The 17163-nt window shown below is 42.7% G+C and overlaps 1 protein-coding gene across 1 annotated transcript in view; it reads right to left on the reverse strand.

Annotated features, from left to right (window-relative positions):
* Window positions 1–16569, reverse strand: part of SPATS2 (spermatogenesis associated serine rich 2) — a 154919-nt gene extending 138350 nt beyond the window's left edge. Inside the window, exon 1 of the mRNA XM_027967373.3 lies at window positions 16290–16569. The gene's annotated coding sequence lies outside the window, so the exon portion shown is untranslated. The remainder of the gene's footprint in view (window positions 1–16289) is intronic.
* Window positions 16570–17163: the final 594 nt, after the last annotated feature.

Below are 17163 nucleotides of genomic sequence, written 5' to 3' on the forward strand. Positions count from 1 at the left end.
AAGAAAGCCTTCCTAAGGAACAATGCAAAGAATTAGAGGAAAACAATAGAATGGGAAAGACTAGAGATATCATCAAGAAAATCAGAGATACCAAGGGAACATTTCATGCAAAGATGGGCACAATAAAGGACAGAAATGGTGTGGACCTAACAGAAGCAGAAGATATTAAGAAGAGGTGGCAAGAATATACAGAACTACACGAAAAAGATCTTAATGACCCAGATAACCACGATGGTGTGATCACTCACCTAGAGTCAGATATCCTGGAATACGAAGTCAAGCGGACCTTAGGAAACATCACTATGAACAAAGCTAGTATAAGTGATGGAACTCCAGCTGAGTTATTTCAAATCCTAAAAGATGATGCTGTTAAAGTGCTGCACTCAATATGCCAGCAAATTTGGAAAACTCAGCAGTGGCCACAGGACTGGAAAAGGTCAGTTTTCATTCCAATCCCAAAGAAAGGCAATGCCAAAGAATGTTCAAACTATTGCACAACTGCACTCATTTCACATGATATCAAAGTAATGCTCAAAATTTCCCAAGCTAGGCTTCAACAGTATGTGAAACGAGAATTTCCAGATGTTCAAGCTGGCTTTAGAAAAGGCAGAGGAACCAGAGATCAAATTGCCAACATCCACTGGGTCATAGAAAAAGCAAGGGAATTCCAGAAAAACACCTACTTCTGATTCATTGACTACGCTAAAGCATTTGACTGTGTGGATCACAACAAACTGTGGAAAATTCTTAAACAGATGGGAACACCAGACCACTTTACCTGCCTCCTGAGAAACGTGTATTCAGGTCAAGAAGCAACCGTTAGAACCGGACATGGAACAACAGACTGGTTCCAAATTGGGAAAGGAGTATGTCAAGGCTGTATACTGTCACCCTGCTTATTTAACTTATATGCAGAGTTCAGTTCAGTTCAGTAGTTCAGTCGTGTCTGACTCTCTGTGATCCCATGGATAGCAGCATGCCAGGATTCCCCGTCCATAACCAACTCCCAGAGCTTGCTTAAACTCATGTCCATTGAGTCAGTGAAGCCATCCAACCATATCATCCTCTGTCGTCCCCTTCTCCTCCTCCCTTCAATCCTTCCCAGCATCAGGGTATTTTCCAATGAGTCAGTTCTTTGCATCAAGGGGCCAAAGTATTGGAGTTTCAGCTTCAGCATCAGTCCTCCCAATAAATATTCAGGATCGATTTTCTTTAGAATGGACTGGTTGGATCTCCTTGCAGTGCAAGGGACTCTCAAGAGTCTTCTCCAACACCACAGTTCAAAAGAATCAATTCTTCGGCACTCAGCTCTCTTTATAGTCCAATTCCCACATCTATACAGGACTACTGGAAAAACCATAGCTTTGACTAGATGGACCTTTGTTGGCAAAGTAATGTCTGTGCTTTTTAATACACTGTCTAGGTTGGTCATAGCCTTTCTTCCAAGGAGCGCAAGTGTCTTTTAATTTTGTGGCCACAGTCAGTATCTGCAGTGATTTTGGAGCCCAAGAAAATAAAGTCTGTCACTGTTTCTATTGTTTCCCCAGCTATTTGCCATGAAGTGATGGGACCAGATGCCATGATCTTAGTTTTCTAAATGGTGAGTTTTAAGACAGCTTTTTCAGTCTCCTCTTTCACTTTCATCAAGAGGCTCTTTAGTTCCTCTTCGCTTTCTGCCATAAGGGTGGTGTCATCTGCATATCCATATTTCTCCTGGCAACCTTGATTTCAGCTTGTGCTTCATCCAGCCCAGCATTTCTCTGCCTAAGAGTACCTCATGAGAAATGCCAGGAAGATGAGAAATGAAGATGAAAGAGGTGAAAAAGCTGGCTTAAAACTCACCATTCAAAAAACTAAGATCATGGCATCCAGTCCCATCACTTCATGGCAAATAGCTGGGAAACAACGGAAACAGTGACAGACTTTATTTTCTTGGGCTCCAAAATCACTGCAGATGTTGACTGCGGCCAAAAAATTAAAAGACATTACTCCTTGGAAGAAAAGCTATGACCAACCTAGACAGTGTATTAAAAAGCAGAGACATTACTTTGCCAACAAAGGTCCATCTAGTCAAAGCTAGGTTTTTCCAGTAGTCATGTATGGAGGTGAGAGATGGACTATAAAGAAAGCTGAGCACTGAAGAATTGATGCTTTTGAACTGTGGTGTTGAAGAAGACTCCCGAGAGTCCATTGGACTGCAAGGAGATTAAACCAGTCAATCCGAAAGAAAATCAATCCTGAGTATTCATTAGAAAGGCTGATGCTGAAGCTAAAGTTCCAATAGTTTCGCCACCTGACACAAAGAGCCGACTCATTGGGAAAGACCCTGATGCTGGGAAAGACTGAAGGAAAGAGCAGAAGGGGACGACAGAGGACAAGATGGTTGGATGGCATCACTGACTCAATGGACAAGAGTTTGAGCAAGCTCTGGGAGATGGCAAAAGACAGGAAAGCCTGAGTGCTGCAGTCCAAGGGGTCACAAAGAGTCGGATGTGACTGGGCGACTGAATAACACCACCACCAAAATTTTTAGAATAATATACCCTTTTACTCAGCAGTTCACTTCTAGCAACCTAGAAAGACACTCATATATGTCCCACAAGAAGCCTATTAAAAAAAGTACTCGCTGTGACTTCTCTGGTGGTCCAGTATTAAGAATCTGCCTTCCAATGCAAAGGACATGTGTTCAATCCCTGGTCAGGGACCTAAGATCCCACATGCCGTGGGGCAACTAAGCCTGCAGGCCACAGCTACTGAGTCCACTTGCTCTGGAGTCTGCGCCACAACTAGAGAGAAGCCCCAGCACCCAAACGAAAGATCCCTGTGTGCTGCAACTAGGACCTGATGCAGTCAAACAAATAAATTTTTTTTTAAAGTATTCACTGAAGCACTGCTAGAAATTACAAGACAGAGATGTATACAGGTATCTATATACCTCCAGATATAGCTATAGGTATACATATATTTCCATCAAGTGGGAAATGGTTTAAAAAAAAAACAGTATGTGTATATTATGGAATGAACATCATGCAGAGGTTAAAAGAATAAAATGGATCTGTACATACTGATGTGAAAAAAAATCTCCAAAACATGTTAAGAGGTAGCTATAGAACAGTATATAAAGTATCACAGAATAACCATACAAAAAATATTTTATATACCTATGTGAACATAAGCGGAATAATCTGAAAGGGTTCACAATAGGGTTATAACAGGATTACCTCTGGAGAGAGGAATGTAAATGGAGAGGTGAGTTATTATTGGGAAGGACAAGGATTAAGGATCAAGGTAAAGGAAATCTTTCACTCTACATGTTTCTATAGTGTGTGAATTTTTTCATTATTTATAAATTACTTTGCAGTAAAAAAATAAAGAAAAAGTGAGCCTTTCATACACTATAAAAATTCTTATATTAGCAAAGAATAACCCTGGAAGGACAAACTTCCAGGAAGTACTACCTGCAGCTTTCTTCAGGGAAGAGAACTGGAAAAGCTATCGTTGCCATGTACTTCTGAACTCTTTAATCTTGTGCATGCACTGATTTTACCATGTGGATGCACTGATTTTTAAACATTTAATGTGCATTTTGTAAGTTCAGGGCTTCCCTGATGGCCCAGACGGTAAAGAATCTGCCTGCAATGTGGGAAACCTGGATTCGATCCCTGGGTCAAGAAGATCCTCTCAAGGAGGGCATGGCAACCCACTCCAGTATTCTTGCCTGGAGAATCCCTATGGACACAGGAGCCTAGCAGGCTCCAGTCCATGGGGTCACAAAGAGTCAGACACCACTGACTATGCACAGCACACATGATAAAAGTGCTGTTCTGAAAGTATGTCAGATTTAAAAGCCCAAAAGAAAAGTGTTTGATTTGTCTAAGAGACTTCAGAAGGGCAAGAGTTCCTCCCAACAGACTTACTACAATGCATTCCAGGCAGAATCCAGGTAACGGGCCAAGACACAGAGGCATCACAAAAGACAGGAGGGTTCAGAGACGAGGCCTAAAGAATAAAGCTTGGGACTATAGGGCGGATTTGAATAATCACCACTTCCCGAAAGTGTACACTCCTTTTGCCTTTTTCAAGAAAATAATCAAGTTTCGACTTATACACAGTATGTTCTGCCTAAAGCAACTACCCCTACTCCACATCATGATATAATGAAATGAATACGTCTATCCACAAACCTGGCAAATACATTCATCGGTTCTAGATGGATAATCCCGACCATAGGGTAAGATTCTAAATTCATAATTACATTGATCTCCTATTCTATCTTCTTCTTTTGACCACCCCATAAAGCCAAGCTGCAATATGCATAAAAACAATGATACACCAACTGCATACCATTCAGTATAAAAGGTAGGATACCCTGATCGAGTTTACAGCACTTACAACAAATGCCTCACAAAGGGTAGAATGAAGAAAGATCATCTAAATTTCAGCTATAACTTCCCCAGTAGCTCAGTAATAAAGACTCCTCCTGCCAATGCAGGAGACTCAAGAGACAAGGGTTGGATCCTGGGGTTGCTAAGATCCCCTGAAAAAAGGAATGGCTACCCACTTCAGTATTCTTGCTTGGAGAATTCCATGGACAAAGGGACAGAAGAGGCTGGTAGGCTACATACAGTCCATGGGGTCGCAAAGAATCGGACAGGACTGAACAACTAACACACTGTCGCTAGATGACATTTATGCTTTATGGTTGTGTGTGTGTGTTTAGTCATGCAGTCATATCCAACTCTTTGCGGCCCCATGGACTGTACCCCACCAGACTATTCTGTCCATGGAACTTTTCAGGCAAGAGTACTGGAGCGGGTTGCCTTTTCCTACTACAGGGGATCTTCCCACTCAGAGATCAAACCCATGTCTCTTGCATCTCCTGCTTTGGCAGGCAGGTTCTTTACCACTGATTGACCTGGGAAGCCCAATGCTTTATATTAATTGTTGTTGTTCAGTCACTAAGTCTTACCCGACTCTGCAACTCCATGGCCTGTGGCACACCAGGCTTCCTGGTCCTTCACTATCTCCCAGAGTTGGCTCAAACTCATGTCCATTGAGTCAGTGATGCCATCCAACTGTCTCATCCTCTGTCATTCTTTTCCCCTTGCCCTTAACCTTTCCAGCATCAGGGTCTTTTCCAATGAGTTGACTCTTCGCATCAGGTGGCCAAAGTACTGGAGCTTCAGCATCAGTCTTTCTAATGAATATTCAGGATTGATTTCTTTTAGGATTGACTGGTTTGATCTCCATGCTGTCTGAGGGACTCACAAGAGTCTTCCTCAGCACCACAATTCAAAAGCATCAATTCTTCGGCACTGGTCCAATACTTCTTTATGGTCTAACTCTCACATCCCTACATGACTATTGGAGAAAACATAGGTTTGACTACATAGACCTTTGTCCTCAAAGTGATGTTTCTGCTTTTTAATATGCTGGCTAGGTTTGTCATAGCTTTTCTTCCAAGGAGCAAGCATCTTTTAATTTCGTGGCTGCAGTCACTGTCCACAGTGATTTTGGAGGCCCCCAAAATAAAATCTGTCACTGTTTCTATTTCTCCCCCAGCTATTTCCCATGAAATGATGGGACTGGATGCCATGATCTTAGTGTTTTAAATGTTGAGTTTTAAGCCAGCTTTTCACTCTTTCTTCTTCATCAAGAGGCTCTGTAGTTCCTCTTTGCTTTCTGCCATAAGAGTGGTGTCATCTGCATATCTGAGATTATTGACATTTCTCCTGGTAATCTTGATTCCAGCTTGTGAGTCTTCTAGCCTGGCATTTTGCATGATATACTCTGCATATGGGCTTCCCAGGTGGCACTAGTGGTAAAGAACCCGCCTGACAATGCAAGCGATGGAAGAAAGACGGGTTCAACCCCTGGGTCGGGAAGATCCCCTGGAGGAGGGCATGGCAACCCACCCCAGCATTCTTGCCTACAGAATTCCACGGACAAGGGAGCCTGGTGAACTACAGTCCATAGGCTGCAAAGAGTTGGACACAACTGAAGTGACTTAGCACGCATGTGTGCATTCTGCATATAAATTAAATAGGCAGGGCGACAATATACTGCCTTGACATACTCCTTTCTCAATTCTAAACCAGCCTATTGTTCCATGTTTGGTTCTCACTGTTGCTTCTTGTTCTACGTACAGGTTTCTGAGGACACAAGTAAGGTGCTCTGGTATTCCCATCTCTTTGAAGAACTTTTCAGTTTGTTATGATCTACACAGTCAAAAGCTTTAGTGTAACCAGAAGCAGATTTTTTTTTTTTTTTTTTTAATCTCTGGTTCCTCTGCCTTTTCTAAACCCAGCTTGAACATCTGGAAGTTCTTGGTTCACGTATTATTGAAGCCTAGCTTGAAGAATTTTGAGTATTACCTTGCTAGCATGTGCAATGAGAACAACTGTATGGTAGTTTGAACATTCTCTGGCATTGCCTTTCTTTGGGACTGGAATGAAAACTGACCTTTCCCAGTCCTGTGGCCACTGCTGAGTTTTCATATTTGCTGGTATATTGAGTGCAGCACTTCAACAGCGTCATCTTTTAGGATTTGAAATAGCTCAACTGGAATCCCATCACCTACACTAGCTTTGCTCACAGTGATGCTTCCTAAGACTCACTTGACCTCGCACTTCAGGATGTCTGGCTCTAGGTGAGTGACCACATCATCATGGTTATCCAGACCATTAAGATCTTTTTTGTATAGTTCTTCTGTGTATTCTTGCCATGTCTTCTTAACCTTTCCTGCTTCTGCTAGGTCCTTGCTATTTATTTTGCTCATCTTTGCATGAAATGTTCCCTTGGTATCTCCAATTTTCTTGAAGAGATCTCTAGTCTTTCCCATTCTATTGTTTTCCTCTATTTATATGCATGGTTCCCTTAAGAAGGCTTTCTTCTCTCTCTTTGCTATTCTCTGGAACTCTGTACTCAGGTGGGTATGTCTTTCCCTTTCTCCTTTGCCTTTAACTTCTCTTTTCTCAGCTATTTGTAAGCCCCTCTCAGACAACCACTTTGCTTTCTTGTGTTTCTTTCTCAATGAGGATAGTTTTGGTCAACACCTCCTGTACAGTGTTACAAACTCCCATCCATAGTTCTTCAGGCACTCTGTCTACCAGATCTAATCCCCTGAATCGATTCATCACCTCCACTGTACAATCATAAGGGATTTGATTTAGTTCATACCTGAATGGTCTGCAGTCCAGGAGTAGCAGAGTTTGACACAACTGAGCGACTGAACAACAACAACAATACCTGAATGGTCTAGTGGTTTTCTCTACTTTCTTCAACTTAAGCCTGAACTTTGCAAAAGGAGTTGATGATCTGAGCCACAATCAGCTTCAGGTCTTGTTTTTGCTGACTATATAGAGCTTCTCCATCTTTGACTGCAAAGGATATATCAATCTGATTTCAGCACTGACCATCTGGTTATGTCCATGCATAGAGTCATCTCTAGTGTTGTTGGAAGAGTGTGTTTGCTATGACCAATGCATTCTCTTGACAAAACTGTAAGCCTCTGCCCTGCTTCATTTTGTATTCCAAGGCCAAACTTGCCTGTTACTCCAAGTATCTCCTGACTTCCTACTTTTGCATTCCAATCCCTAATGATGAAAACAACATATTTCTTTGGTGTTAGTTCCAGAAGGTCTTGTAGGTCATCATAGAACCATCTAACTTCAGCTTCTTCAGCATCAGTGGTTGGGGCACAGATCTGGATTACTGTGATGCTGAATGGTTTGCCTTGGAAATGAACCAAGATCATTTTGTCATTTCTAAGATTGCACCCAAGTACTGCTTTTAGGACTCTTTTGTTGTCTATGAAGTTCTTACGAATAAACTAAACATTAAAGAAACACTGATTTCTGCCAAAGATAAACTGATTTTATGCATATATCTTCCTAATTTCTTGATTTGGGGGCATCAATCCAAAGTAGATTATCAACAGTACCACAGTCTAACTTTTATTGACAGCAAATGATAGTTTTTTTTTTTTGCCTGCCCACTCCTATTTGGAAAAGCTATGCAACATTTCCCTCCAACTCAGGTCATATGTACCAAAAATAATTATAATATTAAGTGCCTACTATGTGCACTCACTGATCTAACTGTTATATAACTATTAAAAATCAACAGTCATAACTCAACAAAAAGACAATCTAATTTAAAACCAGACAAAGGACTTAAATAGACATTTCTCCAAAGAAGATCACAAAAGACCAATAAGCACGTGAAAAGATATTGAACATCATCAGTCATTAGTAAGGAAATGCAAATAAAATTCACAATATCATTTCATACCTACAAAGATGGCTATAATCAAAGAAAAAAGGAAAATAATAAGTATCAGGAAAGATGTGGAGAAACTGGAACCCTCGTGCACTATTGGTGAGAATGTAAAATAGTATAGCCACTGTGGAAAACAGTATGGCAGTTCCCCAAAAAGAAATCTACGTGATTCAGCAATTCCCCCCTCAGGAATAAACCCAAAAGAATTGAAAACAGGTATTCAAACAAAAACTGGTACATGAATATTCAAAGCAGCATTACTCATAACAGCCAAAAGGCAGAAATGAAACAACTGCCCATCAACAGAAAAAATGGATAAACAAAACATGATATATCCATATAATGGGATAGTATTCAGCTACAAAAATGAATGAAGTACTGACACACGGTACAACATGGATGAACCTCGAAAACACTATGTTACACCAAAGAAGCCAGACACAAAAAATCACACATTACACGATTCCTTTTACTTGAAATATCCAGAACAAGTAAGTTAGCAGAGATTGGTGGTTAACAGACAGGGCGGGGGGCTGGAGGGAACAGTGAGGAGAGACTGCATAATGGGTATACGGCCTCCTCTGGGGTTGATGTAACAGTTCTGGAACTATATAGAGTGATGCTTGTACAACACAGTGAATTTATTAAATACCACTGAACTGTATACTTTAAAAGAGTTAATTTTATGCATTGTGGACTTCATTTCAGGAAAAAAAAAAATCCAATAGTCTTGACAATCCTGTGCAGATTCAGAAACACAGACAGGCTCAGAGAAATTACTTGACCAAATCCACAGAGGGAGTACTAGACAGAACAGCAGAGATTCAGAGCCAGATTTTTGCTCTTTTTCTTAATGTTGACAGAAAGTAGGACCTTCATAGCCCTTCTCCCCAACAATTAAAATTTTATGCCAGGGACTTTCCTGGTGGTCCAGTGGTTAAGAATCTGCCTGCCAATGCAAGGGACATGGGTTGGATCTCTGATCTGGGAAGCTTCCACACGCCACGGGGCAACTAAGCCCGTGCACCACAACCACTGACGTTCACATGCCTTAGAGCCTGAGCTCCACAACAGGAGACGCCACTGCAACAAAAAGCACATGCATCACAACGAGGGAGTAAGCCCCACTCACCGCACCTGGAGAACAGCATCACGTAACAATACTGCGCAGTCTAACTTATTGCATCATCGTAACATTATGGGCTGGCAGACAAATGACAAATGTCAGACAACTTTTAAAAGATCTTCAAGGAATTCCTTGGCGGTTCAGTAGACAGGACTCAGCGCTTTCACTGCTGGGGCTGGAGTTAGAGCCCTGGTCAGGGAACTATGATCCTGAAAGCCATGTGGCATGGCCAAAAAATTAAGAACAAAAAAGACCTCTATAAAATACAAGCTTTGAACAGTGAAAGAGGTGAAAATGATTACCCAACAAAGCTTTGTTTAAAGTACTGTCAACTGAACAAAGAATTAGATAGTCTTCTCAAGAAACTGAGTGTGTACTGACTGGCAAGACGTAACAAAACATCAAGTGTGCATCTGAGTTAAATGGCTGACTCAGTCTCTGGTGGTTCTGTATCACAGTACCATACCACCTTATAGGATCATTCAGGTCCTGTAACACCTTAATTTCCTGTCATTCCATCATAGTTATAAATAAGCTTCACTGTTCCCATCAAATGTGAGGGAGCCTCTAATGATGAGATCTTTATCCTGAAGGCTTGTGCAGGACATGCAGGTAGGCTATAATGGCAATTTACCTTATATAAAGATATAAGAGGTTATTAACCAAAGTCAGCGGAGAGTCACGTCCACCACACACTAGTGCACATTTTTAATCAATGTAACAGTAGAAAATACCAAAGAAGAGCCAGCAGTGGGCTGATCACACTGCATGTTGTAATCAGAGACTAAGTAGATAATTTAAAGCACTGCTCTACTGGGCTTTCCAGGTGGCTCAGTGGTAAAGAATTTGCCTGCCGATGCAGGAGACGAGGGTTTGATTCCTAGGTCAGGAAGATCCCCTAGAGGAGGAAATGGCAACCCACTCCAGTGTTCTTGCCTGGAAAATCCCATGGAAAGAGGGCTGGTGGGCTGCAGTACATGGAGTTGCAAACAGCTGGACACAACTTAGTGACTAGGCCCACATGCATTGCTCTACTACTGATGGTAACCTTAAAACAAAAGCAAATCATTTGCTACTGGACAGATCGTATATACTCAAGAGAGCAAAGACTGTTGGTTTTACAAATAGGCCATTCCAGTTCTATACAGGTCAATAAGAAGTAACATCATTGGCAGCATCTTCAAGTACAAAAGATATCTTCACTTATCTAATGAGACCCATCTATAATCATAAAATGGCTTCATCACAAACCTCCTTCTCCTCAATCCCAACACCCTTTAACCAACTCTAAAGAACACACAGACACAAACACATACTCCACAACCAGTAATCATGTCATTTTGCTAATTAAGTAATATAAAAAAATCCTAACCAACAATCTAAGGTTGTCATTTAGGGTTTGCACTAGCAAGAATCGCTGTGTAACTCCTAACCACAAATTAGTCATAGGACACTGACTGCAGAGGCCTTAAGCTGGTGGCTATGTTCTCAGATCTTACAGAATATTTTAAGGCCTGGGGCTGCTGCAGAGTCAGTGAGAAGATGCATGCATATTTCAGGAACCCAACACAATCGGCCACCATGGTAAATCTGAACATGAAGAGTAAATGCTGGCCTCTGGCCAATCCTTATATCTAGCAACCTAAAGTGTTTGGATATTTAAAGGTAATGTCCAAAACTTTAAATCTTTTGGAGATATTTCAGAACCAACATACCACATCCAAGGTAAATATAAACTCACTAAGATTCCAAAAGAGGCTCCCAGAAAATGGTATGTGAGCCTGAAGTCCCTTTGTAACCCAATAATTTCAAGAAGCAAGATGCAGGCATAATTAACCTCCTTGTGACAATTAGAAAAAATGAAACTGGAGGTTAGACCCATCCTAAGAGACAGTTCACTGTCAGCCTGCAGCTATTTCAATCTACTATATTTGGTACTATGTGACAACTCTGTCTCTCTCAAATATATAAAGGGAGAAAAAATCGACTCAAACAGTACTTCCTGTATTATAGTTACCTTCCTGAAATATTTAAAGCATATAGTAGGCACTCAAACTCTTTTCAATTAATAAAGGATATAGAAGGTAAGCAATAACTGGCAGCTCATACATGTCCCTTGGACAGCAAGATCAAACCAGTCAGTCCTAAAGGAAGTCAATTCTGAATGTTCACTGGAAGGACTGATGCTGAAGCTCCAATACTCTGGCCACCTGATGCGAAGAGCCAACTTATTGGAAAAGATTCTGATGCTGGGAAAGACTGAGGGCAGGAGAAGGGGGTGACAGAGGATGAGATGGCATCACTGACTCAATGGACACGAGTTTGAGCAAACTCCGGGAGATGGTGAAGAACAGGGAAACCTAGCGTGCTGCAGTCCATGGGGTCACAAAGAGTTGGACACGACTGACTGAACAACAACAACATATATATAAAATATTCTGAAATGAAAAAAGTACCCTAAATTTTTCAACCAAAGGCAGCAAAGTGAACTAAAGATGATCTACACTAGTGACACATTTTTCTTTTTGAACATTTATTTATACTTTGGCTGCAGCAGGTCTTAGTTGCAGCACAGGGGATCTTTAGTTATGGCATGTGAGCTCTTAGCTGCAGCATGTAGGATCTAGTTCCCTGACCAGGGGTCAAACCTGGGTCCCCAGCATTGGGAGTGTGGAGTCTTAGCCACTGGACCACCAGGGAAGTACCAGATTTTTCAAATATATATACAAATAACAGTCTTAAGATGATCATCCACAGTTATAGGTATGACTGAAAAAACCTTGTGTATAACAAATGGTCCCTTCCATACTGGACACATTTCATACTTTAAAACAGAAACTCCTATTTTCTTCATCAACTAAAGCTCCTACAGGATTTTCAAAAGTACTTTTATTGCTAACTTGAACTCTATTTTAAGATGCTTGCTAGATGTCTTGATACATAAATATAATTAGACAGAAGCTAAGAGAGCCATAAAAACTAGACAAATCATTTCCTGTGCAAGTGTCCTGAAAACTGGACAGAAAAAGTCAGTAGAGGAAACAGCAGCCCTCAAACATAAGGTCAAGTACTACCTTCAGGTGAACACACAATAAAATCATCATTTAGAAGTAACCAAACTTGGGCTTCCCTGGTTGCTCAGGGAAGGTAGAAAATCCACCTGCCAATGCAGGAAGTACGGTTCTATCCCTAGTCAGGGACGATCCCACATGCCTCGGAGCAACGAAGCCCATCGGCCACAACTACTGAGCCTGTGATCTTGAGCTCAGGAGCCACAACCACTGAGCCCAGGTGCTACTCCTACTGAAGTTCACATGCCTAGAGCCCATGTTCCGCACAAAAGCCACTGCCATGAGAAGCCCCAGCACTGCAGCTAGAGAGTAGCCCCTGATCCTTGCAACCAGAGAAAAGCCCATGCAGCAACGAAGACCCTGCACCACCAAAAAATAAGTAAAAGTATATATAAAAAAGTAACCAAACAGCCACAAAAACTTAAACATAGGATTATCATATGAACAGATACTGAACAGGTATTTGCACACTAATGTTCACAGCAGCATTACTCACAATGGCCAAAAGGTGGAAACAACCTGTGTCCATTTATAGACGAATGGATACAGGGAATGTGGTATATGCATACAATGGACTATTACTCAGCTCTAAAAAGGAATGAATTTCTGACAAGGTTAAAGCACTGATGAACCTTGAAGACCATGTGCTAAGCGAAATAAGCCAGACACAAATGGACAAATACTATATAATTCCACTTATGTGAGGTACCTAGAATAATCATATTCCTAGAGACAGAAAAGTGCAATAGTGATTGCCAGGAGCTGGGGAAAAAGAAGAATGAGGAGTCATTCTTTAACAGGAATTTTGGTTTGGGATGATAAGAATGTTCTGGAGTTGAATACTGGTGATGGTTTCACAGCAGTATGAATGGATTTAATGCCACTGAACTGTACACTTGAAAAAGTGGTTTAAATGATGTTATGTATATCTTACCACAATTTTTTTTAAAGTAACCAAGCAAGAATGATGATCAAATCTTTGAGGCAAAAACATCAAGAAAAGTGCTAAGAGTCTGCAACAGGCATGCTTCACTGTCATCCTCCGAGCCTAGATGACCTGCGTGAAAGTCAAGACCTCAGAACAGGAGGGATGGGCATGGCATTTTCATACACTACATATTTATATATCAGTATCCTATCACTGGCATATGATAGGAAGATATATTAGAAGGTGAACTATATTCTATAGGAGGACATTTGCTAAATAATGAATGGGCTCCCCTTTCCAATATTTAAATCAGAAAAATATAAGCTTTACCTTCCAGTCTCCAATGTAAGCAGCAAGACAATCAGTTTTACTTCTAACAAAGCAGCATAGTGGATCCTAAAGAGTGACTTTAATTTTCCAGTCTTAATATGGTGTCTCTACAATGGAAACTGCGAGTAGCAATATAATAATAAAAATATAAACTTCTTTCACCATCATTACAAAGTTACATTACAAAGTTTTCCAAGCCTCATCTGAAAGATGAGGATAATGCTTTCCTTATAGGATTATTTGAAGACCTAATAAAGTAACATATAAAACACACTGAGTTCAGTCAGTCCGTAGAATACCTAACTGCTCAACAAATAAAAATTCCCTCACCTCCTGCAGTTCACTAGTATCTGTAGCCTTTCCTGCTCCTGGATCAGCCTCCACAGGCTATGCTGATGTTTCGGCCATTAACCTCTGGCTCCTCCCTCAGGCCCCAGCTGTGTCTCTCGGTTCTAGTAGTTTTACTCCTGGTTTCTAAGAGGATCCTGTCTATATTTAGAGATAATGCCAGTACCAACTGTGGACTCAACAGGTGCTTGGAGGGCACTTGAGCATTCAGCAGTTTTCACTTGTTTTCCAGAGTTAATTGGTTTTGGCTCCACAACTGGCTGTCTTGACTTCAACAAGGAAGAGTGCCACGTATGCACAGTACTTCAGCAGTACACTAGACTAAACAGAAAATTAAGTGTGCTCACAGGACAAATCCTTAGCAAGAGGACGTTTTTGCCTATTACGTGGACCCCAGAAGATCTGTTAAATCACAGGGGCAATAAACTTTCAATAAACTCTGCAGATGTAGCCCATCAACCCAATCTTTGTCTAGATCACTGTATCAGACCCAGGTTTCAACCAATTCATGCTGTTCATACTACAACCAAGATCAGGAGGAAAAAGCAGGTAGAACAACATGGAACACTTAAAGGAGTGTCCGAACAGAACAGGTATGAATTCAGTTTTATTTATTGCTAGTTTTGTGATCTTATTAAGTAATTTAATCTCTGAATTTGTAAAACAGGAAATGATTATGAGGATTAAATTAAATGAGATGATATGTGGAAAGCAATCTTAGCACTTCATTATCACTAATAAGGAAACTGCACTCACTTCTTGCTTTGTTCAGTTTTTATAACAGAAGAAAAGTGACAGTTCAGAGCACTCTTTTCGGACCTTTATAAAATAGCCTAATGCTACTATCTGAGGCCAAGCTGAGAAATATAAACGGAAAAATTCCCAGAAATCTTAGATGAGTCAGCAAAACTTAATGCCTCAAAATAAAAGGCTTAATATGGGCTATTTATGAACACATAATGGTAATTACAATTTCAAAATCAGCAATCTTGTATCTAGTATCCAAAATTTGGTCTGGAAATCCAAGTATCAAGGAAATGCAAAGATCATACATAACCGTCGAAATACTTCCCCATAATATTTTCAAATCACCTGAATTCAAACTGGAAGGTACAAAATAGCCTGATAATTTGAAATCAGCATCAGGAATTTCTGGTGACAAAACCAAACTCTCTCCCATAATCATAAAACCAGTAGCAGATGGTACATGATCATTTCTCAGTGAGAAACTGTAATTCTAACAAAGTACAGATAACTCAGATTTTATCAAGGCTGTTCATCACCTTTCGATGAACAAACTCCTGGTTCTCCTCCAAACACCCTAAACTCTGCATTATCAATAACCAAACTCAAAGCAAGATGCCTGTTCCTAGTGACCTGTCCTCTCCTGCTTCATGAACCGCAGGTAAATTACATACCTGTAATTTAGGGAAGGGAAATAAACATTACAGGCATGCTTTATCAATGAAATGAACTATAAATGATAACCAAATTATTAAAAAAGCAGCCTGTACTCCTTAACAGGGGGACATGCCAGAGAAAAATCCACCTTCTAAAAGAACCCAGTCATCCTGGATGAATTAGGAGAAAAATGCCACTCCAGTCCACCTAACCTATACTCTCTAACTGGACTTATTCTTCTGCTTTAATTCAAACCCAAACCACATCTATTTTATGTGTCTGCCCCTCTTGGCTATATTTTCCGTCCCGTTTCCCGCTCCCACACCCCCCAATTCCAAGAATGCCCTCCTCTCTCTTATTTTCAAATCCCACTTTGCCCCCCAAATCCTAAGGACCTCAGACACCCACGTAGATGACCTTACGCATTTGCGATGAATTTCCAGTTCATTGTACTTCTCATACCAAATGATCGATTCTTTCATTCCTTCGACCTCTCGTTGTTTCTTAAAACCCAGTACCCCACACACGCTCACATCAGACTCCCCCCTCACTCCATTGTTTCCCCGGCCTATGCCTCCGGAAACCCCTCAACTCGGAACCGTGTGCTTCGGCCCGCCCCACTGACCCCAGAAACCTTTCACCATCTGGGCACTCGAAGTCTCAAAGGGTTCACGTCCCCTACTCTCGGTACCCCAACCCCCAACAACTGCCCCCTCCCCGTGTGCCTTCCCTCAAGCCCGCTTTCTGCACCTCAGCGCCCCGCTTCATCCCTCCTCCGCCCCTCCGCCAGCACCCTGAGCCTCACCTATCCCGGACCCCCGCAGTCGCCGCGTTCCCCAGTTCCGGCTCTGCGTCCCGGACGCTCTGGGGTCTGAGAAGAGGAAAGGAGCTCCTCCGCCGCCGCCTCCTCCTCTTCTAGGGCTGCAGCCGTCGCGCTCCTCCCCCAGCTCTCCCGGAGCCGGACGCCGCCCCGCCCCCACAGCCCCTTTCTCCGCTTCCCTCCTCGGCCGGGCGGCGGGCTGGGAATCGCAGCCGCGGCTGGGGGCCTGAGTGCCAGCCGATCCACACCGACCTCGCCGAGGCTCGAGCTCTCCGCCCCGCCCCGCAGTCCGCTCGGGCGCGTGCGCGCCGGCTAGCCAGCGCACAGGGCGCGTGCTCGCGCCAGCGCGAACCCTGCGCGCCGAGCTCGAGGCCGTTGCAGCCAACCGGCCCGTGAGTAAGGCCCGGGCGCGAGGCGGCCCAGCGAGCCGAAGACCTGCGCGCGGAAAGGCGCGGGGCGAGAGGTGGTCTCCTGTCCATCGGGTTACAGCTCCTCCCGCTACCGGGTCCCTCGCGCCTCACACCGCCCTGTGGATCGCGCGCCCGAGTTGAGGAAGCTCGGGCGTCGCCGACAATCGGGAAGAACGATGCAGGGAGGGGACTGGAAGAGTGGGTTGGGGAACAAACTAAATGGGAGTCGGGACGGGTGTGGGACACGAGCCTGCAGCCGCGTGCAGAATGGCGAGTCCCAGAAAGAGCCGGGCGGCGTGGGGAGGGGGGCACAGCGCGCTCTGGGAGTAGAGGGCCCGAGCTGGAACTGCCGGAAAGAGCCGAAACTCCCCCGGAGGTTGCCGAAGGCGGCCGCCTCGAGGGGCACCGCTCGAGGGGCTTTTCTCTGGATCCTGGCCGGGACTCTCGTC

The sequence above is a fragment of the Ovis aries genome, chromosome 3 (assembly GCF_016772045.2).
Source record: "Ovis aries strain OAR_USU_Benz2616 breed Rambouillet chromosome 3, ARS-UI_Ramb_v3.0, whole genome shotgun sequence".
NCBI lineage: Eukaryota > Metazoa > Chordata > Mammalia > Artiodactyla > Bovidae > Ovis > Ovis aries.